Source organism: Vipera ursinii (assembly GCF_947247035.1).
Source record: "Vipera ursinii genome assembly, chromosome: 3".
Lineage (NCBI taxonomy): Eukaryota > Metazoa > Chordata > Lepidosauria > Squamata > Viperidae > Vipera > Vipera ursinii.
Window position 1 is genome coordinate 8,928,488 of NC_139516.1, and position 13,966 is coordinate 8,942,453.

Genomic DNA, 13,966 nt, shown 5'->3' on the forward strand with positions numbered 1-13,966 from the left:
CCTGCCTCCAGAAGTTGGGAATGCTCCATCACTGGAGGCTTTTAAAAAGAGACTGGACATTTGTTTTCTGAATGAGCAGGGGTTGGACTAGAAGACCTCCAAGGTCCCTTCCAACTCTGTCATTGTGTTTTATTCTGAATTTTGATCCTATGACCATGGGGATGCTGCAATGGTCATGGGATTAATGATCATAAGTCACTTTCTTCAGTGCTGTTATAATTTCAAACAGTCACTAAATGAACTGCCGTAAATCAAAAACTCCCTGTAGTAGTATCAACTTCCCTCCGCCCAGTACGTGCCCACAGAGAGGGCCTCCTCAGGGTGCCTCCGGTCAGGGAATGTCGGCTGGTGGCCCCCAGGGGGAGGGCCTTCTCTGTGGGCGCTCCGGCATTATGGAACCAACTGCCGGTTGAGCTCCGGATGGCATCAGACCTCCGATCCTTCCGTCGCGGGTTGAAGAATTTGAATTAGCTGGTCTGGCCTGATGGGGGAATATGGGTTTTTAAATTGATTTTTAGTATTTTATTATTGTTGTTTTTTAATCTGGGCACTGGTTTAATTCCCTTTTAACTTTTGTATTGTTATTTATATATGCCCTGTGAACCGCCCTGAGTCCCTAGGGAGAAGGGCGGTATAGAAATCAAATAAAACTGAAACTGAAACTAATGTGCCTATCATCACGGCATGAGGAAGCTCTTATAAAATAAATTTGGTCTACTCAGCCTGGCTCCATGGAATCTTCTATTGATGTGGGTGCAGGGAAGCAGAAACTGTCCAAATTCAGTTTTCCACCCTTCGGGTCATTTCCATACTATTACACCACTTTGGAGAAAGCTGACTTCTCTGTCACTATGAAATAGCATCAGAACATCTTGGTGCATTATGTAAAACATTCCTGCTGCAGAGGATAAAGATAAGTATTCCTGGAGGGAAGAGAACAGGCTTCAGTTCATATATTGTGCTAAGCCATAATTTAACCAAGCAAGGCCCATTCTGGTTAGGGCATTGTGGGAACTGACTGACAAGTATTTTGGGCTTCATATACTGAACACATCTTTTTTTTTTAATTGAAAAGTTTTAAAAATACAGTTTTCCTTTAAAAAACCCCCTTCCCCCTCCCTCCTCCCCTCCCTACCTCCCCCCTTCCCCCCCTCCCCCCCCTCCCTCCTCCCCCCCCACCTCCCCCCAACCCCCCTCCCCCCCCGGACTTCCCAGAGCTAAATACAAGGTATATATATATAAAAAAGCAATCATAAACAACCATATACTAACAACTATAAATTCTAAAATCCATCACTCTCTAACTTATATAGGATCAGACAAAACTTAGCATTATTAAATATATATAGAAGACAAAATAAAAAAAGAAAAAAGAAAACGAAAGAAGACTTATTCAAATGCTAGATAAAACTTCTTGACCCTGTACTTATTCTGGATAAACTCAATCCATTTTCTCCATTCCATAATATAATGTTCTTGCGAGTAATCTTTCAAATAGGCCGAAATCTTCGCCATCTCTGCCAAGTCGGAAACCTTTAAAATCCACTCTTGTATAGTCGGCAGTTCCTCTTTCTTCCAATATTGACCTATCAAAAGTCTTGCTGCCGTAACTAAATTCAACATCAACTTAGAGTCCACAACTGTAGCGTCAACAATTATTCCCAACAAAAAAAATTGCGGACAAAACTTTATCCTCCGTTTAAAAATCTTCTGCATATTCCACCAGACTTTTATCCAAAAAGCCTTGACCTTTTTACAATATACTGAACACATCTTGAGGGTGGTTCAGTAACTAGTAGGCAACATACATAATTGGCAGAGAGGATGAGATATAATCTCCCGACATTATCCTTGAAAACCCTCCTTGTAAGTAGGAGTGGAGCCACAGTAACCCAATCCCGCCTGCCTCACTCAACCTTCAAAAGCAAAGTTGGTTCAGGAAGAGAGGCTGGATAATGGTATCAAAAGTTGCTGATAAATCAGGAAGAAAGAAAAGTCAGCTTTCTCCTATCACTCTGTCGGTGAAGGTCATCCGTCAGAATGACCAAGATTTGTCACACCCCAAACTGAACCGGAATGGGTCCGCTCAATGTTCTCCAGGTGTTCCTAAGGCTGGTTAGCAGCCTCCATCTTAAGCACTTTGACCCAAAGATGGTATCAGTAACTGGATGATAATTATTATAAACGTCTGACTCCGTGGAAAGCTTCAATTTGTTAGGAGTTCAATTACCACTTTGGCAAGCATTGGGCACAGCTCCCTACTCTACGATAACAGAATAACAGAGCTGGAAGGCACTTTGGAGGTCATCTAGTCCAACCCTCTGCTCAAGCAGGAAACCCTATACCATTTCAGACAAAGGGTTGTCCAACCTCTTCTTTAAAACCTCCTGCTTGAGGACTAGAAGACCTTCTAGGTTCCTTCCAACTCTGTTGTTCTGTTCTGTGTCAACATGTAGTATAATCATAACACCGGGATTATATTTCTTTACTCCATTCAAGCTTTGCTGCCTCTTATGCTTTCTGATATGAGGTTGATTTTTTTTTTACTTCTTTTTCTCCTCCCATTATATTTGTGAACTTTTTTTTTTTGTAGTACTAACCTGGGAGAAATACTGCAGTGACTAGAATAATAAGTAAACAGCCTGAAGTGGGAGAAACTGTTCAGCAATCTTAACTTTGGTCGCTTAAGGCTAAGGTTTCACCTCTTGGGATGCCCCCCACGGAGCAGAGGTATCACTGTTGGGCTGAAGGAGTGGAGCAGTGCTGCTCTTCTCTGGCAGCTGGCCAAGTGCTATCCCCTTTTAACGCTCCCAAAACCTCCTCTGCATCTCATCAACGCTCCACTGTCAGTGAGATTCGAGGCTGCAGAGAAATCCAGCCAAATCAGCAACCTGCTTCTTGCACTTCTCTGTCCAAGAACAATCCACATCTCAAAGGAAGGCAGAATATTGGCCAAATAAAAAGGGGGGGGGGAAAGGCCACCACCTTCTCCGATGACGGTCTTCTGGGGAAGGAGGACAAGCCACTGCATTTCATGAGGTAATTGGGAGAAGATTTTCTTTTTTTTTTTAAGAAAAATTTCAAAAAAATGGGGAGGAACGTTGGCCAGGAAGAAAGCTAGAGAAGAGGAGAAGTCATTTGACGAAATGACTTGCCTTCCAGAGTTGTGAGTACTCCATCGCTGGAGGTTTTCAAGAAAAAGATTGGACAAATATTTGTCCGGGTTGGTGTAAAGACTCCTGCCTTGGCGAGGGGGGTTGGACTGGAAGACCTTCAAGGTGCATCCAAGGTCCTTTCCATCCCTATGATTTTATGATGCTTGGAATCAAAAGTCCAGATGTGGACTGGGGTGTAGAACAAGAAGTTGGTCATGTTAGCAAATAGCACCTAGACTTATATGCTGCTTCTTAGTGCTTTACAATACTCTCTGAGTGGTTTAAAGAGTCAGCATATTGCCCCCAACAATCTAGGCCCTCATTTTACTGACCTTAGAAGGATGGCAAGCTGAGTCAACCCTGAGCCAGTCAGGATCAAACTCCTGGCAGTAGGCAGAGTTAGCCTGCAATACTGCATTGCACCACCATGGCTCATGTTACGCCAAATTAGGATGTTTTCAGAGTTTCCTGGGGAAGGGGAAAAGAGGAGAATGAAAGAATCAGAAGGAATGACACCTTCTCCACCCATCTCAGATCCCTAAGACCACCAACTCCTACGGACACTCTCTTTTCCCTTCACTTTGTGGCAACAGGGACAGTTGCAAAGGTTCCCATGGAGAAAAATGGAGAAGGATATCCCCCTACATTCTTTCCATCACCAGGTCACACACGTTGAACAACCTGATAAGGCTCAGAGGTTAGGTAGCCCTTAGGGAGATTGCCATGCCTATGAACCACCATGCTTCAAAGGTGCTTTTTCAAGAGGCAACTGGACTTTCCTGTTTCTCTTTGAAGATGTTTCACTTCTCATCCAAGAAACTTTTTTTTTAACTCTGACTGGATGGTGGGGAAGCTGAAGAAGCTTCTTGGATGAGAAGCGAAACATCTTCAAAGAAAAGCAAGAAAGTCCAATTGTCTCTTGGAAAAGCACCTTTGGGGCAACCATGACCTGGATGGCTGGTTATCTCCACAGACACCTTGCTTCAGTTACTTGATTTGGGGACTGGGATTGGGATCAGTTTATTTGAAGGAGTGTCTTTCCCCAGTTTTATCTACCTGACTCACCAGAGCAGGGAGGCAGGGTGGAGTCCCCTCTTTTGAAGAGGTCCATCTAGTGCACAGGTCTGCATCCTGCGGCTCCGGAGCCGCATGTGGCTCTTTCAGCCGTCTCCTGCGGCTCCCAGTCCTCTGCTATGTGTAGTCCCCCCCCAAAAAAAAGTGGGACTAAAAAAGTTCAACCAATCAATTCAAATATGCAGAGTAGGTGCATATCTCGCCTTGGCTCCACTCTTCAAACCCTGTTCTGCGCATGTGCGCATGTACGCGCATGCGCACACATTTTTTTGCGGCTCCCAGTTTTTCCTTTTGTGAGGGAACCGGTTCCGAGTGGCTCTTTCACTGTTTCAGGTAGCTGACCCCTGATCTAGTGGGACCAAGAAGAAGGGCCATCTCTGTGGTGGCTCTCTTTCTGTAGAACAGCATCCCTGCAGAGACAAGATTGGCTCCCACTTTGACACTCTTTCACAAGGCCCTGAAGACATGATTCTGACAATGGGTCTGGGGACCCCAGAGTCAAATGGAGGCCTCAAGCGGTTGGTCTGACTGTTGTCATCAGGGCCATGAGGGACTATTGAGTTTTGTACTGGGGTTTTACCTTTGTAGGCCACCCGGAATCATCGTGAGTGAGTTGGGTGGCCATATAAATTTTCTAAATACATACATACATGCATAGATACGTTGAGCCAGAGTGTGGAATTATTTACCAACATCACAAAACACTCATAAATGCATAATAATCAACAGGGGTTGTAGTCTCCAGAAATTATCTGCCACAACATGGCTGACTGAATTTCAACAGACTTTTCTGAGGCAATTTCTTTTCATTGAGAGGCCTCTTACGTTCTTAAGGGTCTCCTCCAGGGGCTCCTATTCTGTTATTTTAAACTGATGATATTTGGAATTCTCCCTTGAATTTCTCCTTGTGTTTGGACTCCAGAAATAATCTCGTTCCTCAAATGGAATTGATGCATTAGGAACCTTCCACAACTGTGTATGAGCCATATGTTCAACAAACTTTGGACTTCTTTCCAGGCACCATTTCCCACCCATTAGCTAATCACAAACACATACCCAACCTGTCAGGACCATAGGTGTTCTTGTTAAAGTTTGATTGATAAACATGCTTCTACTCTTACACTGTTTTTTGATGTACTACAACCAAGATAAGATCAAAGCAACAGAAAGAGAAGCAAGTTCTGAAAACCACCAAAAGTTGAACCTTGACATTCTGGTGGTCTCCCATCCGTTTATTGACTAGTCTGATCCTGCTTCGCTTCCAAGCTCAACTGGGTGCTGCCACCTACTGAAATTTTATTGCACTCAGCCAACGCTCTTTTGAAAGAAAAATCTTCATCAGGGTCCAGTCCAAGCCGGGAATAAACAAAATGGAGACTGCTTTAGAAAGAAGGTTCTAGTGCAGACATGTCAAACACAAGGCCCGGGGGCCGGATCCAGCCCGCGAAGTGCTTTCATGTGTCCCGTGAAGCCATCCTGGAAACAGTGAGGGAACGGCCCCCACTGCCTTGGCCCTGGCCCAGAGACCCTTCTTCTGCCAGAGACCCTCAGATCTGTCCCACTCCTGCCCAGCCCCCCATAGGCACCTTTGATGCGAACGATGTAGAGCTGGCCATGCCCACCCAGTAGGCCATAAGCACTCTAGCCATGCCCACCCAGTAGGCCACGCCCACCCTGGCCATACCCACCCGGCCCCCTGAGGGCAACCGCAATGCTGATGCGGCCCTCAATGAAATTGAGTTTGACACCCCTGTTCTAGTGTATTGAAGAGCAGAACCACAAGACATGTGGCTCTGGAGCAGCTGACCACATGTAGCTGGGAGTGGTGGGTTTTTATACCTTCTTGGGCTTTTGTATTAGGAGTTTTCCTGTTCCTATGGCATGAACTTTGACCTGAGCTTTTGAGTGTGCCAGTTTTGGTATTCTGATGGTGGTGGGTTATGTCCTGAAGGTCATATCCTGCTTCCATGGGGCTGGGGCTGATGGCTATGTCCTGTGTTGGATTTTTTGGGTGAAGGGTTGTTGGTTCTAGGGAACTTTGTCTTTCTAATCCCATCAGCTCCAAGCTTCCTGGCTACAGTCTTTCTGAAAGGATTATCAAACCTGCATTTCTAAAAGCTGGCCTGCTTGGTTTCTGCTTGGGGGAGGGAGACCTGGGGCTGTTTTTGCCTAAGATTTTTCATTATTACTTTGGGGGAATTTAATATTATGTCCTTTTTAATATCCCCCCAAAATATTTTCTTCTGTAGGAGGGTGGGTGGGTGCTGACTTCCAACAATTGAAATCAAAAAATATATTATGAACTTGGTGAGCCTCTGCAAATGGTTGGTGCCCAATTCTCCACTGTATTGTGGAATGGAGAAACACTTTCTGCAGAGGCTGTGATTGAACACAGCACTCATTTATTGTGATAGGTTCACACAAAATGTTGAACCATAAGCTGACCAAACAGACTGGGTTTGCACAAGATACTAAGGCGCTAAACAAGGCAGCTAAAGTTAACCTTGAGAAGCATTTTATGCTAATTTTTAACCTAATGATTAACATTGATAATTATGCCTGCTACAAAATGGTTCATAGACAGAACATGGGAATGGAAGGAGCCACAGAGACCACCTCATCAACACCCCTCTTTAGGGCAGAAATCCAGATTAAAAGCAACCCAGACAGAGGGCTGTTCTGTGTGGACACATCCTTTGTGGGTCCTGGAACTGGAATATTGAATTTGGTGTTGAGATTCTAGAAAACATGCAGAGAAAGGCAAGAAAAATGATGGGGTGATTGGAGGCTAAATCATATGATGAACACATGAAGGACTTAGGTATGTCTAGTCTAACAAAGAGAAGAACAGGGGTCACATGATAGCAGTCGTCCATTATTTGTGGGGCTGTCACACAGAAGAGGGTGTTGACCTATTCTCCAAAGCACCAGATTGCAGGACAAGAAGTAATGGATAGAAGCTTATCAAAAAGAGATCCAATCTAGAACTCCTTTCACTGAAAACACTCAAGGGAAGGGCTTGCCTCCCGAAGTTGTGGGTGCTACATCATTGGAGGCTTTCAAGAAGAGAGTGGACAGCCATGTAGGGTCACCTGCTTGAGCAGGGGTTTGGAGTAAAAGACCTCCAAGGTCCCTTCCAATTCTGTAATTCTGTATTCTGTATAACTTTAGTTCCAAAGGCCAGGTTAAATATCCATTGATAAGGAGCTCACCATTTCTCCATCGTTGGTTCCATGGGAGAACTAAGTTTCCTATAAATTTTCTCTTCTCTTCTCTTCTCTTCTCTTCTCTTCTCTTCTCTTCTCTTCTCTTTTCTTTTCTTTTCTCTTCACTTCCTTTCCCTCTTCTCTTCTTCCCTTCCCTTCTCTCTTTTCTTCTCTTCTCTTCCCTTCCCTTCCCTCTTCTCTTCTTCCCTTCTCTTCTCTTCTCTTCTCTCTTCTTTGCTCTTCTCTTCTCTTTTCTTCTCTTCTCTCTTCTTTTCTCTTCACTTCCCTTCTCTTCTCTTCTCTTCACTTCCCTTCTCTTCTCTTCTCTTCTCTTCTCTTCTCTTCTCTCTTCTCTTCCTTTCCCTTCCCTCTTCTCTTTTTCCCTTCCCTTCTCTCTTCTCTTCTTTTCTCTTCTCTTCTTTTCTCTTCTCTTCTCTTCTCTTCTCTTCTCTTCTCTTCTCTTCTCTTTTCTCTTCTCTTCTCTTCTCTTCCCTTCCCTTCCCTCTTCTCTTCTTCCCTTCTCTTTTCTCTTCTCTTCTTTTCTCCTCTCCTTTTCTCTTTTCTCCTCTCCTCTTCTCTTCTCTTTTCTCTTCTCTCCTCTTCCCTTCCCTTACCTCTTCTCTTCTTCCCCTCCCTTCTCTCTTCTCTTCTCTTCTCTTCTCTTCTCTTCTCTTCTCTTCTCTTCTCTTCTCTTCTCTTTTCTTTTCTTTTCTCTTCTCTTCTCTTTTCTTTTCTTTTCTCTTCTCTTCTCTTCTCTTCTCTTCTCTTCTCTTTTCTCTTCTATTCTCTTCCCTTCCCTCTTCTCTTCTTCCCCTCCCTTCTCTCTTCTCTTCTCTTCTCTTCCCTTCCCTTCTCTTCCCTTCCCTTCCTTCTTCTCTTCTTCCTTTTCCTTCTCTTTTCTCTTCCCTTCCCTCTTCTCTTCTTCCCTTCCCTTCTCTCTTCTCTTCTCTTCTCTTCTCTTCTCTTCTCTTCTCTTCTTTTCTCTTCTCTTCTCTTCTCTTCCCTTCCCTTCTCTTCTCTTCCCTTCCCTTCCCTCTTCTTCCCTTTCCTTCTCTTTTCTCTTCTCTTCCCTTCCCTCTTCTCTTCTTCCCTTCCCTTCCCTCTTCTCTTCTCTTCTCTTCTCTTCTCTTCTCTTCTCTTCTCTTCTCTTCTCTTCTCTTCCCTTCTCTTCTCTTCCCTTCCCTTCCCTCTTCTCTTCTTCCCTTTCCTTCTCTTTTCTCTTCTCTTCCCTTCCCTCTTCTCTTCTTCCCTTCCCTTCTCTCTTCTCTTCTCTTCTCTTCTCTTCTCTTCTCTTCTCTTCTCTTCTCTTCTCTTCTCTTCTCTCCTCTTCTCTTCCCTTCTCCTCTCCTCTTTTCAGTTGGGATGAGCCTTAGATTTCACATGGAATGCTACTCTAAGGGGACCCAGAAAACTGCCTAGGACCCAGGGATCCTTTGTTTGTACTCCTCTTCCACAGTTGAATACATCAGGGAGAGAAGCTGAATTTGGGAATAATATCTCCCTTTGCACAGCTTATTTGAGGATGAGATGAAAGATTTATCTGATGTATCTTCACTGTTTGTTCATCAGAACACACTGAACACAAGAAGCGTTTAAAAACTAGGAATAAGTAAAATTTCCATTCCAGAAAACCACATTTTTACTTTTTAAAAAAATCATTCTAGACCAATCTTCTAGTATTTGGAGGACAGGGTGGATGGTTTAATGAGTGATGTCCCTGTTGTCGCTGCCCTCTCATTTTTCACAAATGAGAAAAAACACCCTCTGGCTGAAAACGAGAGTTTTGCTACCCATTTTCAACAGCAGGGTTTTCAGGAAGCTTTGGGGGTTTCAGAAATGGGGTTAGGAAGCTATGCAGTGCCTGTATCAATGTCTTGGACTACCCAGACTTAATAAACTCTTATCAATGATTATAAAGGTAAAGGTAAAGGTTCCCCCGCACATGCGTGCTAGTCATTTCCGACTCTAGGGGCCAGTGCTCATCTCCGTTTCAAAGCCAAAGAGCCAGCGTTTGTCCGAGGACGTCTCCATGGTCATGTGGCCAGCATGACTAGACACCAAAGGCGCACGGAACGCTGTTACCTTCCCACCATAGTGGTCCCTATTTTTCTACTTGCATTTTTACGTGCTTTTGAACTGCTAGGTTGGCAGAAGCTGGGACGAGTAACAGGCGCTCACTCTGTTACGTGGCACTCGGGATTTGACCCGCCAAACTGCCGACCATCTGATCGACAAGCTCAGCGTCCTAACCCACTGAGCCACCGCGTCCCCTATATCAATGATTATACCAGGATGCTATAGCTTCATGTACAAGAAAACAGAATAAAAGAGTTCGAAGGGACCTTGGAGGTCTTCTAGTCCAACCCCTTGCTGAAGCAGGAAATCCTATACCATTTCAGACAAAGGGTTGTCCAATCTCTTCTTTAAAATCTCCAGTGATGTAGCACCCACATCTTCTAGAGGCAAGCCGTTCCACTGGTCAATTGTTTTCACTGTCAGGAAATTTCTCCTTAGTTCTAGGTTGGTCCTCTCCTGGATTAGTTTCCATCCATTGCTTCTTCCTCTGCCTTCAGGTGCTTTGGAGAATTGGTTTATCCCCTCTTTCTTGCGGCAGCCCCTCAAATATTGGAACACTGCTATCCTGTCACCTCTAGCCCTTCTTTTCATTATACTAGACATACCCAATTCCTGCCACTGTTCTTCGTATACTTACAAATCACATCTAGGTTTTGTCAGGGTGCCTGTTACCTATTTCTAAAATATAGAAAAATGTTTCTTTGCACTGAAGGATGTTAAAACACCCCCGTTCCTGTCTGGTGGCTACTACTCAGTGATCCAGCTCAGGACTTTGAAAGTTCCCTTGTAGTTAGGCTGATATCAGTTTCAGAAGTTTGGGAGGTTAATACATGTAAAGGTTTCAAGGGGATTCCTGACACCCAGCGGCTCTGATCTCATTTATTTAGTGCTGGGCTCTCTATGCCAAAATATAGTAATTGTAGCAAAATTGCAGAGGAGGAGGAGGAGGAGGAGGAGGAGGAGGAGGAGGAGGAGGAGGAGGAAGAAGAAGAAGAAGAAGAAGAAGAAGAAGAAGAAGAAGAAGAAGAAGAAGAAGAAGAAGAAGAAGAGGAGGAGGAGGAGGAGGAGGAGGAGGAGGAGGAGGAGGAGGAGGAGGAGGAAGAGGAGGAGGAGGAGGAGGAGGAAGAGGAGGAGGAATGCAGAAAAATGGCTAATCTTTTTTTTTAGAAAATTGGACCCACTCTGCAGTTCCCACATGTCCTTCACTTTATGAAAACTTAGCACTGCATTGCAGTAGTTCAAGAATTCTACTGCATTCAACCTCAGTGGATGGGTTGCAGCTGCACCTAAAAGGTAGAATTATCAAGCCTGAAAGCTGGGAAATAATAGACAATTACAAAGAATATTGTTTCCTAACTACCTCTATAATGAACCCAAGACTCTTCAACTGCCTCTCTTGTTTAGGTAGAGTCCATTGCCAAATACAACCTTCCAACGCATCCATACCTCTGTCCTCACCAAGGCCAGTCAGGTGGAACCTCGTGAATTCATGTTTGCTACAGAAAGGCTGTCTTAATGTAAATGCAGGGGAGGTGTTTTAGGGAAATTATCACTAGTGGCGAAAAGGACCAATGTCCCATCCTGCTTTCCTGTTGTCCTTTACATCAGGGAGATATGTGGACTTCAACTCCCAGAATTCCCCAGCCAGCCATCTAGGCTGGGGGATTCTGGGAGTTGAAGTCCATGCATGTCAGAACTGCCATCTTATGTCTGAGCTTCGCATTTCCTAGCTGCCAGTCTGTCGTGGACCATGTGGGGGAGGGAGCTGGATGGGAGGTGGATGGTACTCATTCTACCATCCAGAGACACCAAGTCAAGGTCAAGCCACTTGGAATGGAATGTGTTATGTATCCAGGTGAAGAGAACACATACACACTTACATAGCAGTCACCACCAGGGGGCATTGAACTGTATCTGTTTTGGCGGGAACCCAGTTTCGGCAGGAAACAGAGGTTCAAACTGATTGGATGGCTGCTCACCTGGCCAGGTATAAAAGGACGACAGGTAACCCCTATTCCCCAGTACAGTCACTTCCACCGAATAAAGATCTGCCATGCTGTACTCATTGTCTCGGCGTCCTTCCTGCTCTCCAGAACCCACTACACAACAGAATGTAACTGCTAACAACTCACCAACCAACCTGCCTTTGAAGAGACAGTTCCCAAAACAATTCATTCAAATTTAATTGGACAATATGGGACCAGCAAAGGGGAGGAACTGGAGAGGAACTGGACAGGGAAAGTTAACCAGGGAAATTTGGTGTGCAAACTTCAGTTCTGTCTTTGCTATAGTGTAAACCACTTGGCCTTTTAGTAAAGTATACCTTTCTCTACAACTGGAGTTGAGGATCTTTCTTGCTTAAGGGACCAAGTCAAGGCAGGTCTGACAATGCAGCTTAAAGTTGCCAAGATTGGGAACCCCACTCTCCCACTCAAGCCCAGCTGCATTATTACATTCCTCAATCCCTCCTGCCTCTCTTTATCATTTCTAAGTCTGTCCTACGAATACTAGAATCTGTATTTATAGCCAAGTGGAAAGACACTCTCTGATGCCAAAAGTGGGAAGATTGCCCTTCAGGCCATATTAGATCAGAAAGTAAATATGAACCTTTTCCTCTGGTCAGCTTCCTGATCCGAACCCATTGATAGCCTCACATTGCAATGAACAAGGACATGCATTCAATTTTGCATCTACTACGATTGTTGGCTGAGCTGGGACAAAAAGAGCCAGAGAAAGGATTGAAGCCTAGGAAACGGGCCTCTTGACAATCAATAGGAGTGCTGATTTACTACCTATCAGTCACTTAGAGCTGAGGGCGCAGTGGCCCAAGGAAACAATAATTAATGACTTAATAGCCAGCCATCAACACCCTAATTAACAACTAAAAGCTACACACAACAACAATGATCATATAAATACAACACTTAGAACAGCCCAGTGCACATATTTTGGAGAAAGAGAAGTTCCCTGGGATTGGGCCCTGGCCAACCTTGATACAACAAAAGCCAAGTGATGCCCAGTGATACAGTTTAGGGGTGTTAGGTCCAAGGCCCAGAGAGAAGGGGTCACTGGGCTCTCCATCTCCTCCTTTGTCTCCATCTCCCTTTCTTCTCCTCCTCCATTTCTTCTTCCTCTTCTTCTCCTTCTCCTTCTCTCCCTCTCTGTCCCCATCACCCTTTCTTGTCCTTCCCCTCTCCTTCTCTTTTGCCTTTTTTTCCCTTCTCCTTCGCTATCCCCATCTCCATTTCTCCTTCTCCTTTTCCTTCTCCTGGTCCTCCTCCTCCTTCCTCTCCTTCTCCTTTTTCCCCTCTCTGTCCCCCTCTCCTTTTCCCTTCTCCTTTTTCTTGTTCTTCTTCTTCTTCACTTTCCCCATCTCCCCTCCTCCTCTTCCTCCTTTCCCTTCTCCTTCTTCCTCTCCTTCTCCTTCTCTTTCTCCCTCTCTTTTCCCCATCTCCCTTTCTTCTCCTTCCCCGCTCCTTCTCCTTTTTCTTTTCCTTCGCCTTCACTATCCCCTTCTCCTTTTCCTTCTTCTGGTCCTTCTCCTCCTCCTCTTTCTCCTCCTCCTTCTCCCTCTCCTTCTCCTTTTTTCCCTTCTCTGTACCCATCTCACTCTCATCCTTCTCCTTTTTCTTGTCCTTCTCCTTCACTTGCCCCCATCTCCCCTCCTCCTCCTCCCCTCCTCCTTCTCTTTCTTCCTCTCTTTCTTCTTCTCTTTCTCCATCTCTGTCCCCATCTCCTTTTCTTCTCCTTCTCCTTCTCCTTCTTCTTTTCTTTCTCCCTATATGCTCCCTCCTTCCTTTCTTCTCCTTCTCCCTCTGCAGATGATGGAGAATAATTGTTGCAGACTTTTCCCCTTGCCGATCAGTAAAGGGAGATTTAGAAGAGAGAATGCAGCTTTGCAGCTAGGAGAGAGTACAGAGTCTAGTCATTTTTTAATCTGACATGTGGAGAACTCAACTGCGTTGACAGTTCACCTTCTTTGTGACTTGTATTTCTTAACCCAAAAGTTCATTTCCAAGCAACCAACACAAGCTTGGCTGCCCAGTTCAGTTTCACATTTGAGATTTGTCCAGAGAAAATGCATATCAGCTCCTATTGGCTAACTGTAATATTTCCGTCAGCATTTAACTGGGACAAAAACATCTCAAAAAATAATTTTCTGGGAGACATTTAAGATTCTTCATTTTCGGAGACTCGCCAGTTCGTTAATGACTCCCTCTGCTCCCCATTAAAATATTCTGCAAAATTATTTCCCATTTGGGTAGTCTACCGATATGGTAGGGGGGAAGGGAGGAGAATCTGGGGACAGTTTTCTAGGATCATTTTCTCCAATTTCTTGAAGGACACTTTCATAATCTACTCCTCTGAACTTTTAGGGAAAATATGCTTCCCGCCACAGTTGAGGAGAATGGCTGAGAATCAATACGGTTGACAAACCTATTGACCACAAGCCAA